Consider the following 25896-nt stretch of genomic DNA (forward strand, 5'->3'; position numbering starts at 1 on the left):
ATGGTTTCTTTCGCAGTGCAAAAACTTGTTTGGTTATGTCCCATTTGTTAATTTTTTGCTTTTATTTCTGTTGCTTTGGGAGACTTATCTGAGAAAATGGTATTATGATTTATGTCAGAATGTTTTGCCTGTATTTTCTTCTAGGAGTTTTATGGTGTCATGTCTTGTATTTAAATCTTTAAGCCATTTTGAGTTTATTTTTGTGTGTGGTTTGAGGGCATGTTCTAACTTCATTGATTTACATGTAGCTGTCCAGTTTTCCTAAACCCATTTACTGAAGAGACTGTCTTTTCTGCATTGTATATTCTTGCCTCCTTTGTCAAAGATTAACTGCCCGTAGGTGCATGGGTTTATTTCTGGGCTCTCTAGTCTGTCCACTGATCCATATATCTATTTTTTTGATCAATACCATACTGTTTTGTTTCCTGTAGCTTAGTAGTATTGTCTGAAGTTTTGGGAGTGTTATGCCTCTAGCTTTGCTTTCTTTTTTTCAGGATTGCTTTGACCATTCTGGGTCGTTTATGGTACTGTATAAGTTTCAGGATTATTTGTTCTAGTTCTGTGAAAAGTGTCATAGGTAGTTTGGTAGGGATTGCATTAAGTTTGTAGATTGCTTTCAGTAGTAGTCTAGTCTTCTTCCTCATTGTCTGGCACTGATTCAGAAACACTCATCTCTGTCAAGTCATGTTCTTATTAATTGTTCTTGTTTTGTGTCTGTAAGCTCTTGAATGTCTCCAAAATCCTTTTCTTGAAACTCTTTTACCCCCAAACTTTTTTTGCCATATCTTTGAAGATCTCTCAGAATTGCTTTTGAGTCCTTGATTGGCTCTTTCATAAATCCTGTGAAGTCATGTAACATCTGAACACAGTTTTCTCCAGGAGGAATTTGTTTTGGGTTTAATGGCTTTTTCTGTAACAGTGATAGAAGTACAGTGGTGTAATCCTTCAGACTTTCATGATCTGTTGGGTTCTCTTCCATAGCTTTGACAGTCCTTTCCATAGAGTCCTGCATGTTATGAACTGTAAAGGCTCTCTTTACTAGAGAGACATTTGGGGGCAAGTGGACCATTTTAATGCCTTTGGTGTTGAACTCATGGGGTTCTGGGTGGCCACGTGGACATTGCCCAATATCAAAAGAACTTTAAAAGTCAATTACTTACTGGCAAGGTACTCCCTGACTTCAGGGACAAAACATCAATGGAACTGGCATTAAATTCTCTAGTTTTAGGGCCTTCTCCTTTCTTTTGCTTTAAGTTGTCATATAATGAATTTGATTTTTCTCTAATCATATTATATTCTATAGATATTCCTTTCTTATATAAATCCTGTACCCAAATAAAAGCTGCATTTTCAATATATGATAAAAAGGTATTTTGCAAAATGTGCAAGGTTTTTGCACCTGCTGGCTTTATTACAGCGATGACTTCATGAATTTTCTTTTCTTTTTACAATGGTCCTTACAGTGGATTCATTTATCTTGAAATGACAAGCATTGGCAGCTGCAGACTTGAGTCTATGGGGCATATTGGGCAATTCAACTTTTTTTTTGTAATGTCATGAGTTTGCTTATCGGGAGTGCTTCTAGCGTCACTAGTGGCACTTCATATGAGTCCCATGATGTTATTCTAAGTTTATGGTATTGTACTGAACATGATAAAAAATATGTGGAAACCAGGAGAGATCACTTTTTACTGCAATGCGCAATTTACTGGAGAGACAAACTGCTCTTGCAGAGGTGATTAATGTCACATGGCATTTTAAGCAGATAACTCACAACACTTGAACTCATCACAGTGGCAATAGGAGGTGACTCTGAAATTATTATAGTAATACAGTATGTACTCTGGTTAATTTTTTACAGTTATGCTTTACTACTGTGTCTTTATATTTGTTTGCATTTTCCTTAACTGTGAAAGTCACCATGTACGGTCTGTGTTGTGTGCCTAAGTTTTGATATTAACTTTTTATATTGAATTTGTGCATATTTTATAGTCATAAATGACAAAATAGATTCAGATTTGCATATATTTTAGGTATTCATACCTAAATTTTTAATTTTTTAAAATATTTCTAGGCTACATAGTTCATCTATGAGTTTTTTCAAATTGTTGCAAATCTCCAAAAACTTTTTCAATATTATTTATTGAAAAAAATCTGTGTAAGTGTAATGTTGTTCAAGGGTAAACTGTAATATGCTTTTAATTGTTTGCTGCTTTGTTCTTATCTGTAGCTGGACCCTTATTTTCATGAAAGTTAGAGGGCAGGCCTCCCTGGTTTTTTGAGTTTTGATAGCCAGAATTTGAGTCTATGACCAGTGCACTAATACCAGGATAGAAAATCTTGTATTTATTTTGTTCAGTTCAGTCTCTCAGTCGTGTCCGACTCTTTGTGACCCCATGAATCGCAGCACGCCAGGCCTCCCTGTCCATCACCAACTGCCAGAGTTTACCCAAACTCATGTCCACTGAGTCGGTGATGCCATCCAGCCATCTCATCCTCTGTTGTCCCCTTCTCCTCCTGCCCCCAGTCCCTCCCAGCATCAGGGTCTTTTCCAAAAAGTCAGCTTTTTGCATGAGGTGGCCAAAGTATTGGAGTTTCAGCTTCAGCATCAGTCCTTCCAATGAACACCCAGGACTGATCTTTAGGATGGACTGGTTGGATCTCCTTGCAGTCCAAGGGACTCTCAAGAGTCTTCTCCAACACCACAGTTCAAAAGCATCAATTCTTCTGCGCTCATCTTTCTTCACAGTTCAACTCTCACATCCATACATGACCACTGGAAAAACTATAGCCTTGACTAGACGGACTTTTGTTGGCAAAGTAATGTCTCTGCTTTTGAATATGCTGTCTAGGTTGGTCATAACTTTCCTTCCAAGGAGTAAGCGTCTTTTAATTTCATGGCTGCAGTCACCATCTGCAGTGATTTTGGAGCCCCCAAAAATAAAGTCTGACACTGTTTCCACTGTTTCCCCATCCATTTCCCATGAAGTGATGGGACCAGATGCCATGATCTTCATTTTCTGAATGTTGAGCTTTAAATCAACTTTTTCACTCTCCTCTTTCACTTTCATCAAGAGGCTTTTTAGTTCCTCTTCACTTTCTGCCATGAGAGTGGTGTCATCTGTATATCTGAGGTGATTGATATTTCTCCTGGCAATCTTGATTCCAGGTTGTTAGATCTTAGTAAATAAATTTCCACAGGATTTAATTGCCCTGCTAAAGAACTCTGTATTACTTAGTTATATAAAGTTATGACGATCGAATAAAGGGGTGAATGAGTCATCAAAGCTTTTCTCTTGCAGTTACTGTTTTCAAACTTGTGTGTGTGTTGGTAGCAATGAAAAAATCACTTAATCCTCGATGGACTTGAGAAAACACCTGGAATCTTAAGTTGTTTGTGTCTTCATGGAGTAAAAGAGGTTGATTAAATTGTCCTTTCACAAGTGTAAATAAGAAAAGGATTAGTCTAGATTTTCTTCTAGGCTTCTATTTTATTTACAGTTTTTTTAAATACTCCCTTCATTTTAATACATCCTAAAATTTGATGAGTATACTTAATATGTTAATGTGCCCCTCCACCCAAAAAGCTACATTAAATCAGTATGGTGCTTTTAATCAGGAATATAATACTAATTTGTTGTTGTTTAGTTGCTCAGTCATGTCTTACTCATTGCTATCCCACGGAAGCAGAATGCCGGGCTTCCCTGTCCTTCACTATCTCCCAGAGCTTGCTCAAACTCATGTCCATTGAGTTGGTGATGCCATCCAGCTATCTCATCCTCTGTCATCCCCTTCTCCTCCTGCCTTCTGTCTTCCCCAGCATCGGGGTCTTTTCCAATGAGTCGGCTCTTTGCATCTGGTGACCAGTGTTGGAATTTCAGCATCAGTCCTTCTAATGAATATTCAGAGTTCATTTCCTTTAGGATTGACTGGTTTGATCTCCTTGCTGTCCAAGGGACTCTAACACAACAGTTCAAAAGCATCAAATCTTATGATGTTAATAGTTTAATGTTATGTCAACTAAAACAATCTTCCCTGAGGGGGAGGGTTTTAAAATTCACCACATAGTGATTATGCCTAAGAAAGAATAAATAGATTAATCCTGTTATCAATGCCTGTTCTAATTAAAACCAAAGTATACATATTAGTAAGAGATACAGTAAATACTAGATTAAACCATTTTATTTTATTTATTTATTTTTTGATTAAACCATTTTAACAAGAACAAAAAGAATAAACATAAGTTAAGGCTAAGATACTGCCAAAGGTGGGATTGTTTGCTAGGTCCAGGCTGTGAGTGCTATAAGAGGATTATGTGTGTTCTGCACATTATTTATCCTGTAAGAGGTAGTCAGTACATAATGAGTGATAAGTAACTGCTAGTTTATTAGCAGAGGGATTTCAGAGGATGTCCGGGAAGGAACAGAGGAAGAAACAGAGGGTTGTTTGAGCTGTTAATTGCCAGGAACCAGAGATTATATAAACAAACGCTGTCTAATATGGTAGCCAACAGCCACGTGTGGCTGTTTACATTTTGAAAGTTAAAAATTTAATTTTTCAGTTTCACTAGCCATATTTCAAGTGCTCTGTGGCCACTGTCAGTTCAGTCGCTCAGTCGTGTCCGACTCTTGGCGACCCCATGAATCGCAGCATGCCAGGCCTCCCTGTCCATCACCAACTCCCAGAGTTCACCCAGACTCACGTCCATCGAGTCAGTGATGCCATCAAGCCATCTCATCCTCTGTCGTCCCCTTCTCCTCCTGCCCCCAATCCCTCCCAGCATCAGAGTCTTTTCCAATGAGTCAACTCTTCTCATGAGGTGGCCAAAGTACTGGAGTTTCAGCTTTAGCATCATTCCTTCCAAAGAAATCCCAGGGCTGATCTCCTTCAGAATGGACTGGTTAGATCTCCTTGCAGTCCAAGGGACTCTCAAGAGTCTTCTCCAACACCACAGTTCAAAAGCATCAGTTCTTCAGCTCACATCCATACATGACCACAGGAAAAACCATAGCCTTGACTAGACGGACCTTCGTTGGCAAAGTAATGTCTCTGCTTTTCAATATGCTGTCTAGGTTGGTCATAACTTTCCTTCCATGGATTTCCCTGATGGCTCAGACAGTAAAGCGTCTGCCTACAATGCGGGAGACCCGTTTTCAATCCCTGAGTGGGGAAGATCCCCTGGAGAAGGAAATGGCAACCCACTTCAGTAGTCTTGCCTGGAAAATCCCATGGATGGAGGAGCCTGGTAGGCTACAGTCCATGGGGTTGCAAAGAGTTGGACACGACTGAGCGACTTCACTTTCACTTTCACTTTCCTTCCAAGGAGTAAGTGTCTTTTAATTTCATGGCTGCAGTCACCATCTGCAGTGATTTTGGAGCCCCCAAAAAATAAAGTCTGACACTGTTTCCACTGTTTCCCCATCTATTTCCCATGAAGTGATGGGACCAGATGCCATGATCTTTGTTTTCTGAATGTTGAGCTTGAAGCCAACTTTTTCACTCTCCACTTTCACTTTCATCAAGAGGCTTTTTAGTTCCTCTTCACTTTCTGCCATAAGGGTGGTGTCATCTGCGTATCTGAGGTTATTGATATTTCTCCCGGCAATCTTGATTCCAGCTTGTGTTTCTTCCATTCCAGCGTTTCTCATGATGTACTCTGCATAGAAGTTAAATAAACAGGGTGACAATATACAGCCTTGATGTACTCCTTTTCCTATTTGGAACCAGTCTATTGTTCCATGTCCAGTTCTAACTGTTGCTTTCTGACCTGCATATAGATTTCTCAAAAGGCAGATCAGGTGGTCTGGTATTCCCATCTCAGAATTTTCCACAGTTTATTGTGATCCACACAGTCAAAGGCTTTGGCATAGTCAATAAAGCAGAAATAGATGTTTTTCTGGAACTCTCTTGCTTTTTCCATGATCCAGCGAATTTTGGCAATTTGATCTCTGGTTCCTCTGCCTTTTCTAAAACCAGCTTGAACATCAGGAAGTTCATGGTTCACATATTGCTGAAGCCTGGCTTCGAGAATTTTGAGCATTACTTTACTAGCGTGTGAGATGAGTGCAATTGTGCATAGTTCGAGCATTCTTTGGCATTGCCTTTCTTTGGGATTGTAATGAAAACTGATCTTTTCCAGTCCTGTGGCCACTGCTGAGTTTTCCAAATTTGCTGGCATATTGAGTGCAGCACTTTCACAGCATTATCTTTCAGGATTTGGAATAGCTCAACTGGAATTCTGTAACCTCCATTAGCTTTGTTCGTAGTGATGCTTTCTAAGGCCCACTTGACTTCACGTTCCAGGATGTCTGGCTCTAGGTGAGTAATCACACCATTGTCATTATCTGGGTTGTGAAGATCTTTTTTGTACAGTTCTTCTGTGTATTCTTGCCATCTCTTCTTAATATCTTCTGCTTCTGTTAGGTCCATACCATTTCTGTCCTTTATCAAGCAGTATATATATTCGATACCATATTGAAAAAAAAAAAAATATATAGAACACTTCCTCATTGTAGATATAGCTGATATAGACATTTTCTCAAAGATTTTAATGATCCAGATAATCATAGTTTTTAAGATAAGATTCTTAGGATTTTTTAGTTTAATATTTATACTGTAAAATTTATTTTGATTTTTCAGTTTTATCATAGATACTCCACTAATTTTTAATTGTTATTTTGTGTTTTTAGATGTTATTTTAATTTAATTTTGAGAATAGGTCCCGTTTATAATATAAATTAATGGAAAAATATGAAATGATAACTGGAACTTGTCCTTCCTGTTAACGAAAAGCATCAATTCTATTAAGTAAGGTAATGAATAGAACAGTGAAAATTCCTTTTAAGGTTTTTACTGTCAGTATTTTAGGAATATGAAACTTTAAAAAATTGCTTCTAGTTCTTTTGGCTAAACATGATAATGTATTTTTCAGTATAGTGCCAGGCTTACAAAAGTTTCTGATTAGGTGTTAGTTAGTTCTTTCAATACATGCATTCATTCACTGGGTCCTGGATCCAAAACCAGATAGATGGTCATAAGAATTCCCTGAGAAGTTTTTTAAAAATACAGATATCCATGACATATGGCCTATGATTATATATAGCAGTGTATTAGTATACAAAAGGATTTTGTCTAATTTTTCCTTAGCATTAACTCCTTGAGAGAGAATTGTTGGCTCAAAAGATTTAATCATTTGAGATTCTTGATTCACAGAAACAAATCCCCTTCAGAAAATTTGTATCAATTTACAAACTTTCCCTCACATTTTCTCTACACTGGGTGTTATTGAACTTTTAAGATTTTCTCAGTGGATGAAAAGAGTCTCTTATTTTAGTCTGTATTTCTTTGTCTATGAGTGAGTATCAACGTTTCTCATAAATTTTTTTGAAATGGATTTTTGTGTATTCCTCCTCATTTAAAAAAAATATTTTGGTGAATTATCTGTTTTTGTTATCTGTTCTCTCATAAACCTAAAATTCTTAACTTTGATAAGCAGTAAATTGAATGATAGGGCTTAGAAGGCAGCACCTAAAAATAAGAATTGTCATCTGGAAGATGAGGTGATTTAGATTACTATGCAAATATGGCCATGATGTTAAATCTGTCACATATCTGCAGGATTCTTTTACATATTTCAATCTATTCTCTCATAAATGATGTTTCAGGAGTGATCATTTTCAGTGTGAGTGTGGGGGAATTGGATTAAAATTTTCTAGTATGAAGAAATCAGATATTTTTCTACTATCATTTGAACACTGATCATTACAGTTGGTTCTGGGTGGTATTGAAATTAGTTTGAAACCATGCCCTTAGTAATGCCATCTGACAAAACTGTTTGTTTTACTTTCTTGCCTATGTATAAATGTGATTACAACAGAATCCCCTTAATTTGGGGACTGTTTATCTTTGTGTCCCTAGTAGCTTATAGTATCTGGCCCTTTAAAAGAAAACTCATTTACTTTAGTCCCTACACTTCTGATACCAGACATGTGGGTTTCCCACACCAGTAAATTCTATAATTCTCTAAGAACACCAACTGAGAGTTAGCACAGACTCCACAGATTAAGGGGTCAGTCCCACAAGACTACCCTTACTTCAGGTATCAATTGCGAGTAGTGGGTGCCCAGGTTACCTGTACTTTTGTTTGATTTGACTATAAATCGAGTTGGGGGCAGGTGGGAGACTCCTGAAATCTCCTCAGGTTTGATAATTGTTGTCATGGTTCACAGAACTCAGGGAAACATGTTTGCTAGTTTATTTTAAAGGATATAGTAAAAGATAAAGATGAATAGCCAGATGATGAAGGACTAGGTCTGGGATGGGTGTGCCCCCTCCCAGTACATGGATGTGTTCACCAGTTTGGGAGCTCTCCAAACCTATAGTTTATGGATTTTTTTATGGAGATGTCATCATGTAGATGTGATGGATTATTAACTCAATGTCCAGCCCCTCTCTTCTCCATGGAGGATAGGAGGTGGAGCTGAAAGTTCCAAGCTTCTAATCATGACATGGTCTTTCTGGTGACCAGCCTCCATCCTGAAGCTATCTAGGAGCCCACCAAGAGTAGCCTCATTAAAATAAAAGAAATTCCAAGGGACACAGGAGTTCTGTGTAAGATGCTTCTATCACCCTCATCACTCAGATAATTATCAGGATTTTGGGAGTGCTGTGTCAGAAACTAGTGCCAAAGACTAAATATCAGGAAAAAAAATTGCCCCTACCAGCCCTGTCACTCAAGCAATTATAAGGGTTTTAGAGCTCTGTATTAGGAACCGGAGACAGAGACCTATGAATATATTTCTTATTATGTCACACCATGATTGGGGGGGGGCGGTTAAGAATGCTTGTTGATGTGATTGCCTTTTTATCTGAATCTACTCTTTCTACTTTATTATTATGGTAACATCTCCATTTTGGGACTAATAAAACTATAACAAAGTATAGAAATAATCTCTGCTTTTCTCTTTTAAAATTATTTAAAATTTAAAAATCATGATAAAATACACATAGAATTTGGCATTTTAACCATTTTAAAGGGTACAGTTCAGTGGCATTGAGTAGATTTACATTCTTAATGCACTCATCACCACCATCCACCCATAGAACTTTTTTCATTGGCAAAGCTAGTACTGTTGGGTGGTAACTCCCCATTCCCCTACCCTCAACCCCTGTTAACCACCGTTCTACTTTCTGTTTCTGAATTTGACTACTCTGTGTTCCTCATATGAGTGAAATCATACAGTATTTTCTTTTTCTGACTAGCTTATTTCACTTAGTGTAGTGTCTTCGAGGTTCATCCGTGTTGTGCGAGGGTCAGAATTTCCTTTCCATTTAAGCCTGAATAATATTCCATTGTGCATGTTATACTGTATTCTATTTATCAGTTTTTCTGTCAGTGGACACTTGGGTTGCTTCTGTCTTTTGATTATCATGAGTAATGCAGCTGTGATCATGGGTATACAGTTATCTCTTTGAGACCCTGTATTTAATTCTTTTGGATATAAACCCAGAAGTGGAATTGTTGAGTCATATGGCTTACTCCTTGGAAGGAAAGTTATGACCAACCTAGACAGCATATTAAAAAGCAGAGACATTACTTTGCCAACAAAGGTCTGTCTAGTCAAGGCTATGATTTTTTCAGTAGTCATGTATAGATGTGAGAATTGGACTATAAAGAAAGCTGCATGCAGAAGAATTGATGCTTTTGAACTGTGGTGTTGGAGAAGACTCTTGAGAGTCCCTTGGACTGCAAGGAGATCCAACCAGTCCATCCTAAAGGAGATCAGTCCTGGATGTTCATTGGAAGGAATGATGCTGAAGCTGAAACTCCAGTACTTTGGCCACCTCATGCGAAGCGTTGACTCATTGGAAAAGACCCTGATGCTGGGAAAGATTGAGGGCAGGAGGAGAAGGGGACGACAGAGGGTGAGATGGTTGGGTGGCATCACCGACTCAATGGACATGGGTTTGGGTAAACTCCGGGAGTTGGTGATGGATTCATGGCGTGCTGCGATTCATGGGGCCACAGAGAGTCAGACATGACTGAGCGACTGAACTGAACTGATGGTAATACTGTTCTTAATTTTTGAGAAACCTCCATAGTGTTTTTAATATTGGCTGCCCCATTTTATATTTTTACCAGCAGTGTACTGGGTTCTAATTTCTCTTCTTCCTTGCCAACACTTATTTTCTGTTTTTCAATAATTGCCATCTTAATGAGTATGCTGCAGTATTTCATTATGGTTTTGATTTTTCATTTCCATAATGACTAGTGATATTGAGCATATTTTCATGTACTTATTGGCCATTTGTACATCTTCTTTGGAGAAATGTCTATTCAAGCAAATCCTTTGCCCACTTTTTGTTTAAGAATTTTCTTTACATGTTGGATATGAATCTAATTCTCTATATCTGGATATTAATTCCTACATTAATTAAACATTCTCTAAGTGTTTTATAATTCTGTAGCATATATTTCATTTTTCTTATAGACTTCAATATAGTGTATTTGGGGGGGCTGATGAGGAAATATGGCTTTATTTTTTTTAGAACAGATTTATTGATATATGACTGACATTCTAAGCCCTGAATACATTTTAAATATGCAATGTGATAAGTTTTGACATATGTATACATCTGTGAACCCATTGCCACAGTTAAAACAGTGAACATATCTATCACCTTCCAAAATTTCTTCCTGTCCCTTTGTAATTCCTTCTCTTACCCCCTCCTGACCTTCCCCCCTTTCAGGGAAATACTGATATACTTTCTGTCACTATAAATTAGTACATTTTCTAAAGTTTTAAAAAATGGAATCTGTAGTATGACCTTTTAGGAAGAAGTTGCTTTTTCCACTCAGCATAATTATTTTGAGATTCATCCATGTTGCTGCATCCTTATTTCTCTTCTTTTTGTACCACTCAGGTAGTCTCTTGAATGGTGTAGCAATCTGGGTCCAGTAAGGAGATGGAAACCATACAGTTGGTTAAATAAGGAAAGTTTAGTATCAAGAATTATTAATATGACTAAAGAGTTAAAACTATAGGATAATAAGGAAACTTTATACAGTATTGTAGGGCTTTGGGAGAGTACCCAAGGAGGAAAGATTTGGAAGGGGTTAAGATGTCATTGGAGAAGATGGGGTTCAGTGCACTGGACAGCAGAGAAGTCCATGGTTTGTATAGGCCCGAGGTGGTCTGAAGTTGCTGGATGAGCAGTAGGCAACTCATTGGAGTGTGAGAGGAGAGCAGGGGATCAGCCACTGATAGAATGGGTGTGTAGTGGGAGTTCAGGTGCCAGCAGGGGCAGGAAACTTTTGGAGTGGGTGGGCTGTCTTGGGGGCTTGCAGGAGGGACAGCTTGGTGTGTATCCGTCTGGGCCACAGGCAACTATGTTCAGTCTCAGGGCCTGCAGAGGGAGTATAGACGCTGGTGCTGGTAAGAGACCAAGCCCATAAGGGACATTGACACTTTATTATACCAGGTTGAGGCTTCAAGGTCACAGGATTGTTTTCTCTGTAGGTGGCTAAGACAGTACTCTATTGGAAGTCCTCATATCTGCACCTACTTCAGTGTCTCTTGAGTGCCCTCTATTGAGAGAGGTAAACATGGGGCATGTTGAAGGAATGAGCATACTGAAGGAACTTTCTTGTCTGTCATACAGCATATATTGATGGATGCATTCAGAGCCGAGGGGCAATAAATGGGTAAGTGACACACGTGGATATATCACAGTTTGTTTTTCCATTCATCTGTTGATGGGCATTTTGGGTTCTTTTTTAGTTATTGGTTCTTACAAGTAAAGCTGCCATGAACATTTAATATACCAGTTTTTGTATGAACACATATTTTCATTTCTCTTTGGTAAATACCTAAGTGTAGAATGACTGGGTCATAGAGTAGGAGTGCATATAACTCTTTAGGAAATTACTAAATAGTTTTCCAAAGTAGCTTTACCAAAAAAAAAAAGTAGCTCTTTTTGTTTTTGATTTTGTTGGCAGTGTATAGTTCTTCTATATCTTACCAACATTTGGTACGGTCATTCTTTTAAATTGTAGACATTACTAACTGGTGTGTTTGTGTGGTCGTATCTCCTTGTGGTTTTAATTTGCATTTCTCTAATGACTAATGATATTGAGTATTAATTCATGTGTTTATTTACCATTTGTATATTTTCTGTGGTAAAATGTTCAGGTCTTTTACCCATTATTTTAACTGATTTAATTCTTCATTATTGAATTTTGAGCACTCTTTATATATTTTTTGTTCTATGCTTTGCAGACATTTTCTCCTAGATTGTGGCTTGTCTTTTCATTCTCTTAACAGTATCTTTTGAGGAGCACACATTTTTAATTTTGATGAGGCCCAGGCAATCAATATATTTTTATATGGATTTTGTTTTTGTATCTAAGATGTATTTGTCTAATCCAAGCTTAAAAAAGATTTTCTACCAAGTTATCTTCTAGATGTCTTATGCTTTTAGGTCTTATGCTTCATTCTATGATGAATTTTGAATTGCTTTTTAAAATATTGATCATAAGCTGATGGAGGTTCATGTTTTTATGTAGTGGTATCCAGTTCTAGCATCGTTTGTTGAAAAGGTTGTCCTTTTGATATTTGTCAAAAATCAGTTTGTCATATATATGTGGGTTTATTTCTGACTACCAGATTTGTTCCACTGAACTCTTTGTCTGTCTCGATGCTGCTATCATTTTGATTTCTGTGACTTTATAAGAAGTCATGAAGCCAGGTCATGCTACCCCTCTAAATTTATTCTTATTTTACGGCCTATAAGATATTGGCTGTTGTACTGGTTGTCAATTTATTGCCTCTCAGCTCCAGATTTATCCTTTTTTTCACCTGCTCTGTGAAAATGTATCAGGTCCTTTAAATATTTTTCTTTTACCATCTTGTACAGTGTTAAGCTTTGTCACTAGAGAATGCTGGAGAGAAATTGAGAGTTTTGCTTCTTGGTTCTTGTGTGCTTGCTTTGTGGTCTCCAGCAGCATACTCATCTTCTCCAGTGTCAGCCCACATAGCTCCCCTAGCCTACATCTCCTGAGCACGTGCGGCTTTTTCTCCACTAGGCTCCCTGAAGTGCAGAGAGAGCAGTGGTAACTGCAGCCGTCAGCTAGCACCTTCTCTTTGTGTCTCTCCTTCGTGTGGTTTGTAGCGGATTACCTTGGTGGGACACTTCCAGGTCAACAGCTTTTGTTTCATAGCTCCCTAAAGACTGGATTTCTGGCAGGATCCACAGGCAGATTTTCAGCAGGTTCTGCCTGCATGTCACCAGAGCACCTTCTCTACCATTCAGTGAGATAGACCTGTGCCCTCTCCAAGGTCTGAGTTCAGCCTTGAAATCGCCTGAAAGGAGTTGGTAGAGGTTCTTGCTTAGCCACTCTGTCTGAGCCTTAGGAAGTATTGGCTGCTGTTGTGTTCTTTAGAATTCTGTTTACTTCTCACTAGTTAACTGCTACTACTTCAATCTCTTGTTACAGTTAATGATTCTATATACTTCACTTTCAGTTTTCAAATCTCTGTAGCTACTTTCCTGATTCAGTCAAGAGGGATGCAACTGTACTATGTCGTTCACATTTCTTTATGAGTTTTAGAAGCAATTTATAAATGTCTATCTGAGAAAAGGATATTGGGATTTTTGTTGAATCTGTAGATAAATTTGGGGGAATTGCATAGGATCTATAGATAAATTTGGGCAGAATTGAAATCTTAACAGTGTTGTCTTTTAAGCCATGACTAAGGCTGTCTCCATTTACTTATATTTTTAACATTTTCTTAGATTTTTTAATTTCTTTCAGCAGTGTTTTATCGTTTTTAGTGTACAGATCTTTCCAATACTTTGCCAAATTTATCCCCAAGTATGCTATTTTTTTCTCTTATATATGGTGTTTTATAAAAGGTATTTTTAAATGGTATTTTATAAATGGTATTTTTTTTAATCATTTTTTTATAACTGGTATTTTTTAATTCAATTTTTTAATAAATGGTATTTTATGCCATCTATAAATGATAACTTAAAAAATTCCAGTTCTGTTTGTTCATTGCTAATATATAAAAGTACAATTTATTTTTGTATGTTGGCCTTGAATTTTACAACCTTGCTAAGTGAACTTTTCTGTTCTAGATTTTTCTTTTTTTATTGATTCCATTGGATTGTCTACATGAACAAGCGTGTCTTCCGTGAATTAAGAGAGTTTCATTTCTTTCAATCCAATACAGATGCCTTTACTTTCTTTTTTTCTTTCTTTTTTTTTTTTTAACTGACTTCACTGGCTGGACCCTCTAGTATAATGTTGAATAGAACTGGTGATAGTGGATATCCTGGTCTTGCTTCTAGTCTTAGGGGGAAAGCATCTTTTCTTTCATAATTAAATGTGATATTGATTATAGATTTTTTTCCTAGACCCCTTTATTAGATTGCTTTCCTTTCCATTCCTAATTTGCAGACTTCAAATAAGGGACAGATATTGGGTTTTGTCAAATAATTTTTTGGTGTGTTTATTGAGATGAGAGTTACTGTGTGTTCTAGCCCTGCTGCTGCTGCTGCTGCTAATTCACTTCAGTCCTGTCCGACTCTGTGCGACCCCAGAGACGGCAGCCCACCAGGCTAATGCAAATGTCTGTTGTGCACAGTTTTGTATTGGCAGTTTCCCCCCTCACCCCACAGAACCCTTCCTTCATGAAAGCAGTCATTCTGCATGTATAATATCTGGGTTTTAAGAAGTATTTTATTTTCAAATATCATTTCTAATTGTTTAAAATATAAACTAATTATTGAACTATGGTATGCAAAAGTAGAGAGAAACATTAAGAACTATTTGGAAAAACATATACTGAGGTAACTGTTAACTTACAGTTGAAACATCGTATTCATTATGTTCAGCATTACTGATGGGAGATAGCTATGGGATACTTAAGCCCTTTTGTGAATGAGTTGCCCTGGGATAATTGGGTTTAAGTCTTGTATTTACCACTTGCTAACTTGATAAGTTTCTTAAACTAATTTTCTGATTTCTCATCTGTTGAGTGAATATAAAAATATTCATCCCAAGGGTTATAGTGAGGGTTAAATAGAATCAACTGCATAAACGTACATACATAGCAGTGTTGTTAGGCACTTAATAAATGTTTTTGTCTTTTATTTTCTTCTAAGTTTCTAATGAAAGTTATCTTGGAACCAAGAAAATAAAGCAAATTCCTGCTTCTGTAACTTTTCACAGTTTGAAAGAAAATTAAACCTATTAGAAAATACTGAGCTGAGAATGCTCTGAAAGACAGTTCTGACTTGGGGAAGGATGGTAGAATTTTTTTTATAGTGCTTTAGTTGGATGGGTGCAGGCATAGTACAACTAGTTTGGGGGAGTGGTTGGTTAAGTATAACTCTCAGAGAATTGATCTTGTAGATGAGCAGCCATTGGACAATTTAGATTTTATCAACAGAGTTGGGGAGAAGCAGCCTCCGGAGCATGAGAGGGCCAATGGAAACTTCCCAGATTTTTAGAGTCATCATAGTAGATTTTTCTATCATTGGGTCCTGAAGTCTTTTCCCAACCCCACAGACCTCTTCCCCAAACCCCAAGTATGAGGGCCCTTTACCCTGGTCATGATTTTAGGCCTTTCTGGCTCTTGATCTCAGAAGGAATATCTTTATGAAACTTCTAAGAATAAGTAAATAAGTATTTTGTAGTGTTAAAAAGTCCTCTAAGTCTTCCTGTCTTCTTTGCACTGTGTTTTGGATCTTGTTATATACCTGCTGTGCAGTAGACAAAACAATAATGTATAATAATGAAAAGCTTCAAAGTAGACATATGGCTGGAAGGGAGGGTTTGCAGCAGCTTTTTTTTTTTTTTTTTGGTCTTATAAGAAGTCGAATGAGATAATTTTTAATACCTAGTTTGCAGACTTCGATATGTGCAAGCAGCTTTTCAAAGCCTACCTGTGCATTTCCGGGAGCTCGGTTTGGGACTGAATGGATCAGCTATTCTCTTGTATCTTTTTAATGCATTACTGGTTTCTAGCAGCTGGTACTTAACACTGTTCAGTTTTGAGTTTGGTTACTTGTCTGTGCTTCCTGTGATTTCTTTGCTTTTATGAGGTACTTTTTGACTACAGGTGGATACAGTTTTCTATAAATATAATCTATGCTTTGAAATTAAATTATCCTTGTCCTCTTTGAATACGCAAATTGTCTTATTATCTGTGAGTTTGCCTCTTGTTTTGTGACGCCCTGTGTTCTTGTAATGCTTGCTTACGTTTTAGTATAAGTATAGACATCCATGAAAGACTTTGGTCTGTTTAGATTTTAGGGAAATGTAATTATTTGGCCATCACATTTAGGATTATTGGGGTGTTTCTTCCTAACTTTTCAGAATATAGAAAAAGAATTGAATTTCCTATTCTTTCCTAATCAAGCTCTCTAAGCTCTTTCCTAATCAAGATCTTGCACGGAAAATAATATGAAGTATAGTATATCTGTTATTTCTACATGGATATGCTTACTATAACTATGGAAAATAATTTGATTTACTGTGAAGCTCTTTTAGGGTAAATGTGTCAGATATAATCAATATTTTAGTATTATCATATATACTTCAGTACTTTTCCATAACTTATGAGAACTTTATTTATTTATTTTTTGTTCTGCAAAAGATCACCAAAATTTCAGTAATGGAGCTTTCTCTTTTAGATATTCAGAGGAATTTAGAGAACAGATTTATCTACATTTATATAATTTTATTTAAATTTGTCTACATTTTGCCAGTCACTGGTAAGAAGCTTTCCTTCATGAACCCTACTTTGCTCCTTAAATGACATTTTCCTCCACTTGTGATGTTTGGTACTTATAAAGTAAATGTTCACTGTTCTAGCTTTCTTTAATTTTCTGGAAGGTATTTTTTTTTTAGCCTCTATATCTTTAAATGTTGGGAACTCTGAAAGACATCCATTTTTATTTCTTCTCAAGAAAGTATCTTCATTTACTCTTGATGTTTTTCTAGAAATTCCTGCTATCCACAGATAGAAATGAAAATATGCAAACATAAAATCTCAGCCGTTTAGGATATTTTTAAAATTACCAAGTCAGTTTATTTAAAAAGTTCATTAGATGTGTGGTTTTTTTTTTAACTACTGCCCCCGTGCCCCGCCACTTTACTAAGCCATACTTGACAAATAAAATTGTAGGATATTTAAAGTGTACGTTGTAGTGACTTGATCTATGTGGAGTTGTGAAAGAAGTCCCACCATCTAGTTAATTCACATATCCATCACCTCACTTATTTTATCTATCTTTTGTGTGTGTGTGTATGTGAGAACATTTAGATTCTCTCTTAGCAAATTTCAGTTATATAATACAATGTTATTAGTGAGTGTTGTTGTTGTTTATTCACTCAGTCGTATCTGACTGTTTGCAACCCCCTGATCTGTAGCCGACCAGGTCCTCTGTCCTTGGGATTTCCCAGGCAAGAATACTGGAGTGGGTTGCCCTTTGCTTCTCCGGGGGATCTTCCCAAACTAGGGATTGAACCCATGTCTCCTGCATTGGCAGATGGATTTTTTGACAATGGCTGAGTTACCAGGGAAGCCCCATTATCAATGATAGGAACCATGAGAGGAGGTGAACTCAGAGTCTTTCTATTCAGCCATCTTAGTGAACTCTCCTTAAACTCATTCAGCTTTTATTTGCCTGGAAAACCCTTTATCTCTTGTTCAATTTTGAAGGACAACTTTGCTGGGTAGAGTATTCTTGGTTGGCATTTTTTTCTTTTAGCACTTTGAATATACTTCCTTCTGGCCTATAAAAGTTTGCAGATTTTGCTGAAAAAATCTGCTGAATATTCTGTTGAGGTTTTCTTTTATTTAGCATGTGGTTTTTCTCTCACTGCTTTTAATATTCTGTCTTTGTCTTTACCTTTTGATAATTTAATTTAATGGGACTTGGTTGAGACTCATCTTATTTGAAACACTTCAGATGGACTCCCTGTGTCTGGGTATCTATTTCTTTCCTCAGGTTAGGGAGGTTTTCAGCCATTATTTCTTCAAAGAAGCTTTCTGCCTCTTTTTTTCCTTCTGGGACTCCTATAATGTGTAGAGTCCCATTGGCTTTCAGAGCTAGATGATTTGGGGCCCAATCCCTCAGATGAAGTCTTAAAAGTTGGAGTGGTAGATGTTAGGTCTAAACTCTTCATTTTTCAGGGAGAAGCCAGTAGTTGTGAATTCCTTTCCAATTGTATGTTGCTGTGCTGGGATTGGAGTTTATGAAGAGAATGTTTCTCAGCTTTTCCACTCATTTGATGTAGGTTTTTCCTTATTTACCCTCTTTGCAATAGTAACTCGCTGGTCTCTGGTTTTCTTTCAGAGGAACTTGCATGTTTGGGTGTAGATTCAGTGTATCTGAGGGAGGCAGTGAGTTTGAGAGCCTCTTATGTAGTTTTTGACCAGAATGAGATTTGTGATTTTTAGGTACTGAATGAATAATGATCCAGAGAAATGAGATGCTGTTCATATCTTAAATATGATACAGAAATGAGTCTACAATGTGTATAACTTCATTTGTGCTTGTGTGTAATGTAACCTTTTTTAATGTAAGTACACTATTAGAGAATATATTTGGAATGTTATCAAAAGGACTCAATGTGTTGTTTATTGATATCATACCTATTTCTAGTTTGGTTCATATACTTGTTTCATATGTATGCCAAGTACATGGCATGGTAAGGGAGAAGAAATGTAAAATGTGAGTTTATGTAAAGATACTTAAGGAAGGAAGTGCAGTGTACACTTTCTAATGTGGTTTTTTTTTTTAATGTTAGAAAAAACATTGAAAACTTGGACATCTAAGAAAGCTGAGAAAGCTTCTTGCATTTTGTAACAATTCTTATCTACTAGTTGCAGAGCAAAAACAATAGAAAATTAATTGTATAGTAAAAAAGAAAAAAAACCTTTAACTATGAAGTCCTCCTATTAAATTCTTCAGTTCATTAAACCTACTTTTGGTTATTATTATTTTAAAAACTGTTATTTAGCAGTTCTAAGAAAAGCTTCAGAACAGCTGTAATTACAGCTGCAGTCTTAGTCAAAATAGGGGTTTTTAAAGGCTCCTCAGTCCCCTTTCGCATCTCTTTCACTCACCCCAAGCAACCCAAATTTAGTTGTCAAAGTTTTGGTGAGCTCAGGATTCCCGAAACTGGAGTGCCATGTGTTTAACTGTGTATAGATGCTTTGGTTATCTGTGACTCTTTATGAAGGTTCCCAGAAACTTTTTCATTTTCCTGCTTCTCTGTGCACAGTTATATGATTGTTGTCTGTTCTGCCTGTTTCTGCGTTGAATTTTATAGATACATGAGTATTCCAAGCACAGGTTAGTGATTTTTACCAAGGCCTAGGCATCTACTAAGACTATTTAGAGGGATAATAGGTTTCAATCTAAATTAAAGCTAATGTTCACATAATTACACGTTGATTGGAAATACCTGAAAAACTGTATGTCTGTGTTTTTAAAAATTACTTCCTCAAATTTTACTGTAATATAAAATTGCCTTTCACCTTGTCTGAAAACAAATTTGGTAAATTTCTTGAAGCAAGTTCAGTTAGTGAATCAGAAGTAAAATACATATCCATGTTAATGTTTCCCTTATTCTTCCTTCCTCTAGTTTTATGATCTGGGGATGTGGATGTCATTCTGGTCTGGTTTTCACATCATCAGTTGGGAAATGGCTCTAAGGGTTATGAAGAACTGTGACTAAGCACAGGGTTTGGGGCCAGTCTTCCTGTCCCAATTAATTACCATCTCTTTTGCAGATACTCGTTATGCTGAATATTGCTCCTGCACTCTAATAATTTAACTTGGGTTCTAACCAATTTTACTATGTCTTCTCAGAAATTGAAGTGATTTGCTGTTGAATCACACATAGGTAATTGAGAGTCTTCTGTCGGTGCTAACAATTTAACACTTAAGGTAGAAAGGCAACTGAAACATGCCTGCATGTGCATAGCGCCATGTTAGCACCTCTTATGTTAGCGCCATAAGCATCTCTTATCCAAAAGGATAAGGCTACGAAGATGTACAGTTCCTACCTTTAAGTAAAGTAGAAAAGGTACAGATATGTGCATTAAAATAATAAATCAACTTTTATAGGGTAAATAAACTTGGACTTAAATCCGCAATCTCAGGAACTCTTTAAAATTTAAAAGAAATTCCAAAGATCTAGATCAATGTTTTATTATCACACACAGTAAAACAGATTCAGAGAAGTTGAGTGAATTACATTGTCATTGATTAAATGGGGGGTTTATAGGACATTCTAAATATGAACTCAGTAGTGAAATAGCAAGTTAATGCTTTTATTATTGTTTTAGTGTCAGCTTATGTTGGTTGATTGTTCAATGTAGGTTCTTTTCTAGAGAAGCTGCCAATTCGTTTCTTACAAAAGTATAGTGTATATATTAGCGGAATGTGGACTTACATAGGTTATTTTTAGAGAGCGTAGCTTTGAACAAAAACCGTTTTAGAGAATACTGGCAAATTCAAGTGAATAATAAAACATTCATTAAGACAGAATAAGGAAACTATTTACAAAATTGCATAACTTTTAAAACATAATTTGGCTTATAGGCATGAGGGCAGATAGCAGGTAAAATTTGAGATGGAATATAATTTTAATGATGAAAGTACAACTAATTTTGTGAGAATAAAGGAAGAAACTCAACACAAACTTGTAGGAAGGAAAATAAAACTTTGAGACTTTACTAAGATAGGAAAAAGGAAATGTGAAAAGCAGTTCAGTTTTATTTAGGGATCAGTCATACATTTATCTCATTATCAAAACTTGTTGTCAGTGTCTTCTTTGACTTTCTCCCTTCCTTTACTGGTTCTCTCCGAGAAAGGCCCTAGCGTGGTGTGATACAGCACAGTGCCGTTCTGGCTTTGTCACTTATGACAAGCATGGTCTTGGACTAAAAATTTGCTTATTAAGACATACTAAAGTGAATAATTTTTAGTTAGTTAATCAGGCATTTGAAATTCAGGTACTTCATAGAAAATGAGACTATGTCTTTGCTGTGACTATAGGATCATTGGAATAATCAAGTGAAATCACGTGAAATTGTTCTAAAAACCAAAGACTTCACAAAGGTAAATAATATTGTTTTATGCTGTAACTATACATTCAATCTAACAAGACAAATATTTGTCTATCCAATATGTCAGAATTAAGGTTGTAGTTTTGAATTAGGGAAGGTATAGTCCTAGCTTTTAAGATGCTTTTTGTCTAATTTGAGAAAGTAGGACATAAAATATATAGTGCAGTTGTCTACAGTATATGACAAAATATGAAAAGGGTAATGAGAGGTTAAGCTGAACTGAATTTTGGCTTTAAGTTAAAGAGCTGCTTACCTGAATCTACTCCAGGTCCCTGAGACTCAGTACGCCACAAGTGACAGAGTGAGTGTTTTGACCTTTGATGTATATGTCTTCTGCTTCTTGGGCTTTTAGGTAAGAGTGGACAGATTTTAACATGGGTTGCCACGTGATAGAGGTCTAAACTTAGGCTCTCCAATAGATGCGGATAGGAACTTGTTAATTTTTAGGTGTACAGATATGAGTCAGTAGCTGACTCAAGGTTACAAAGAACATACAAGTTTTAGTCTTGTTGAGTATTATCAAGGAGATATGTTCCAGGTTTTAACGTCTGGGTTGGATACTTTGATAGGGGCATAGAGGATTAAAAGGGGACTTTAGGAACATCTGTTTTAACCCCCTTGAATATACCTTTTACAGGGTCCCAGAATTAGCTTGACTGTTTATCATGCTGAGGAATCTTCTGGTTATGTCACGTAGTACACTTTCTTATGGGCTCTTGTGTTTGTATTCTTTTTTTTTTTTTTTTGGCTCCGAATGACCTCCCTCTTGTTGTTGTGTATTCTTTACCTTTTGTTGCATATGCTGCAGGTTTGGCTGAAGGGAGAACCTGTTGATGCAGCAGCCAGGAGTAGAAAGAGGAGAATGATAGGTTCAGGAAGCAGGACAAGAAAGGAAATTATAATAACAGTAATAACTAATACTTATTAGCACTGAAGTCCCAGATGCTTTTCTTATATTAATAATGAGATGAGTTAAATGAAACATAATAGTATTTACCCATGTTACAGATAAGGGAACTGAGCTATAATGCTTTGCACAGTGGAAGGCAGAGTTCATGATTTTTGGTTCTAGAGAGTAAACCCTTAGCACTGTCACCGATTGCTTCTTAAAGATAACCTGGAGGCCCCTTTGTGAAAAATTCTCTGCCTTTTCTTCTCTAAATGTGATAGCCATTAGAGATAAAAGATGAATATTTTAAGGCTGGTAACTTGGGTTGGGTGGTGATGCTGGTGGAGGAGGTGAAATATTACAGAATTTATTCAGCATTTTAAGACTGAATGATGGTATCAGAAAGGAAGGAACCTGAATATAATCTACTGTGCAAATCAGGGGGAAAGGGAATTTTGGTGAAGACCAGATTTTGTGATGCTACAGAAGCATGAAAGCTTGATACAGGAAGTTTAGTCAGGGCTTATGGTCACTGGTTTAGGTAGATCAACACTGTACAGTAGAAATACAATGTGAACCATGCATGTAATTTAAGATTTTCTGGTAGCCACATTAAATAAGGTAAAAAGAAATAGGTTAAATTAGTTTTAATAATGTATCTTATTTAAATATTATTTAAAATAATTAATAAAAAATAATGAAATATTTTGCCTTCTTTTATTCCTACTGAGTTTTTGAAGTCAGTGTGTATTTTACGTTTAGGGCATTTTTCAGTTTAAACTAGCCGTATTTCACATGCTCAGTGGCCACATTTGGCTACTGACTGCCTTATTGGACAGTGCATTTTTATACCATTAAAAGATGGGTTCTTGAAAAAGTTTCTGATTGAATTACAACTAGATGGCTTATTCTTCCTTTGTGAAGGAGTGGAGGGCAGTCTGGGGCCTAAAGGTATCCCTATTCAGTTGTGTCCAGAGAACCTGCTCATTACGGGGAACGTATTTTTTTATACTTAGTACGAAGAGAGTGGGGAAAGATTTACCAAATGTTTAGGTTTCGTATCATTTGAGATGTGTGGGTGTTACGCAGTTAGAGGGACTTCTAGGCCTTTCCAAATAATTTCTGTGGTCATATTAGTTCTGGGCTCTGGTTTCCATTATAAAGAGCAGAGTGCTTTTTCTGTATACAGAGCTTTGAAAAAGGAGCACACAGCTCTTGAAATGTGGTGTCTGTTGGTTCAGGGACTCTGCCACCATGTAGAACCCTTCACAACATCACTGATTTCACTGATGTGCTTTTATGGGATTTGATATGTTTAAAGTTGCGTTATTCCTCAGGCAGGGATTTCTAAAATCTGCTTTTTCTTTAAAAAAAAAAAAGAGAGAAAATCTCCCACTAAATAAACTTAATCACATAAAAAAAAAAGACTAAATCTTTTGTAACTATTAAAGTGTAATATGCATTCTTTGTAAAAATCTAGATAATGGAGTTAGCTACTTTTACATGTTTAATGAACAGATCTCTAGCACAGGGAAGTGTTCAGTCTGTGTTCAGTCTTTGGCTTCCTCCTGCCGTAATAAGATTCTTTGGGCAGTAGCTCTCCGGTGAATTAGACTCTGTATGGAACAGGTAGTGAAGAGTTTATTTCCTTTAAAGAGACAGTGAACAAGTGAGAAGTATGTGTTCTTTCTGCCTAAGTTATATATGTATATTGTTCTGTATTATATATCATATGTTTGACTAAGAGCCTAATTTGAATGCATTTCATTAAAAATCTTCTTAGTTATCTGTAAAACTAAGATTTATTAAACTAAGTAACTACAAGAGTTGCATTAACTTGTTGAGAGATAGTAGGTTAAAATACAAGTTCTGTTCTGTACAGTTGAACAGAATAGTGTACACGTTATCATAATCAGTAATTTTCATTTTCTGAGTTTTTAGTTTTAGTGGTATGCTGATGTTATCGGGCTTCCCTGGTGGCTCAGATGGTGAAGAATCTGCCTGCAGTGCGGGACACCTGGATTCAATCCCTTGGTAGGAAAGATCCCCTGGAGGAGGAAATGGCAACCTCCTGGCAAGTATTCTTGCCCAGAAAATCCCATAGACAGAGGATCCTGGTGGATTACAGTCCATGAGATTGCAAAGCATCAGACACGGCTGAGCGACTAATGCTTGCTTTCATTTTTTTTGACATTATCAGTGGATTGTGTTTTACTTGTGAATGTAGTTGTGGTTCAGGTGGGAGCAGGGTAAGGGATGTTTGCGGAAACCATTGCTTACCATTTCGGGGATGGGTTGTGGGAAGAGCAAGCGAGAAATATATTAATACTTGAGAGATAAGACAGTAGCCACATGGGAGCAATTTGAGATACTGGGAAATACATATTTTGAGAAAAGTTAGAGTGTTTTAAAAAATGTACAAAACTTAATCCTTAGGAACATAATCAAATTTTATAAAATTTGAGTAGGAAACATTAAAGAGTATTAGAGAACTTTGAATTTCATATTTATTATGTTCATATTTTGTGTGAATATGAACATAATATTCAAATATAGAGTCTTATTTTGAATTGACCCCTTGTGGCTTCTTAGACTCATAACTAAGGATCATAGTCCTTATGTGTGGAGAGTTCCAAGACTGAGTTTGTCAGATTAATGCATCTAAAGTCATTCAGTGTTAGCTCTTTAGATTTTATCAATCTGTATCTTCATATTTTCTGCTGGAAGGTTAACAGTCATATTGACCCTTGTCAAGGAGTTATTAGTAATTTATAATTCTAAAGTTCTGTGAAAGCATTAAACACTCTTTAAGTATTATACTTATTTGAACATTCCTTAATACAAAGTAGTTTATTCATCAACCCCTACTTAGTTTTGGTTACTATAATTACCTGTTCTCAGATGTCTGTCAGAGAAGGCAGTGGCACCCTACTCCAGTACTCTTGCCTGGAAAATCCCATGGACGGAGGAGCCTGATAGGCTCCAGTCCATGGGGTCGCTAAGAGTCGGGCACAACTGAGCGACTTCACTTTCACTTTTCACTTTCATGTATTGGAGAAGGAAATGGCAACCCACTCCAGTATTCTTGCCTGGAGAATCCCAGGGACAGGGGAGCCTGGTGGGCTGCCGTCTATGGGGTCACACAGAGTTGGACACGACTGAGGTGACTTAGTAGCAGCAGCAGCAGCAGCAGACTGTCTGTCATAGTCCTGTGCCTGTCCTTCTTTAGTTCTTAGCCTTGTAGGAACATTTGTGAGTGTGCTCTTAGGTCATTCCCCATGACTGACCTGGGCATAACTCAGGAAAATTCTTGTGAAGGGTGGTTATGACTGTGGAATGGTTTTGTATTGACTGTTGTTGCCTGGCTTCTTGAGGATGTTAGCTTAGGTTAAAGAGTTCAGATTTTGGAGTTACTTGGTTTCTCATGAATCCTGTCTCTTCTCCTTTACCACCTCTAGGCAAGTTACTTGCCCGGGCAAGTTGTTAAACCTTAGTTTCCTTAACTGCAATTTGAAATAATAGCGACTGCCTCTTAGGGTTGTTAGGAGGACCCCCATAAAATAATATCTCTAATATTATTATCCCTCTACTAGAGGGATGATAGCACTTTACTGTTTGTTTGTTTTTGAATAAAGATGACTTTTTTTTTAGAGTGGTTTTAGGTTCACAACAAAATTGAGAGGGAGGTATAGAGGTTTCCTGTATGCTCTTTGCCCCTGCACATGTATAGCCTCCTCCATTTATCAACAGTTTCCACCAGGGTGGTACATTTGTTACAGTTGATGAACCTGCATTGCCACATTGTAATCAAAAATCCATAGTTTACCTTAGGATTGACTCTTTAGGTTGTACGTT

At 36.8% G+C, this 25896-nt stretch overlaps 1 protein-coding gene across 5 annotated transcripts in view; it reads left to right on the top strand.

Annotated features, from left to right (window-relative positions):
* Window positions 1-25896, top strand: part of FUT8 (fucosyltransferase 8) — a 333890-nt gene that overhangs the window by 79520 nt on the left and 228474 nt on the right. The window contains exon 1 of one of the 5 annotated variants that reach the window (XM_027554346.1): window positions 11656-11704. The exons of the other annotated variants lie outside the window; for them this stretch is intronic. The gene's annotated coding sequence lies outside the window, so the exon portion shown is untranslated. Of the gene's footprint in view, window positions 1-11655; window positions 11705-25896 lie in introns of those variants that run through there. 5 annotated transcript variants of the gene reach the window in all.

This window comes from Bos indicus x Bos taurus, chromosome 10 (assembly GCF_003369695.1).
Source record: "Bos indicus x Bos taurus breed Angus x Brahman F1 hybrid chromosome 10, Bos_hybrid_MaternalHap_v2.0, whole genome shotgun sequence".
Taxonomy (NCBI): Eukaryota; Metazoa; Chordata; class Mammalia; order Artiodactyla; family Bovidae; genus Bos; species Bos indicus x Bos taurus.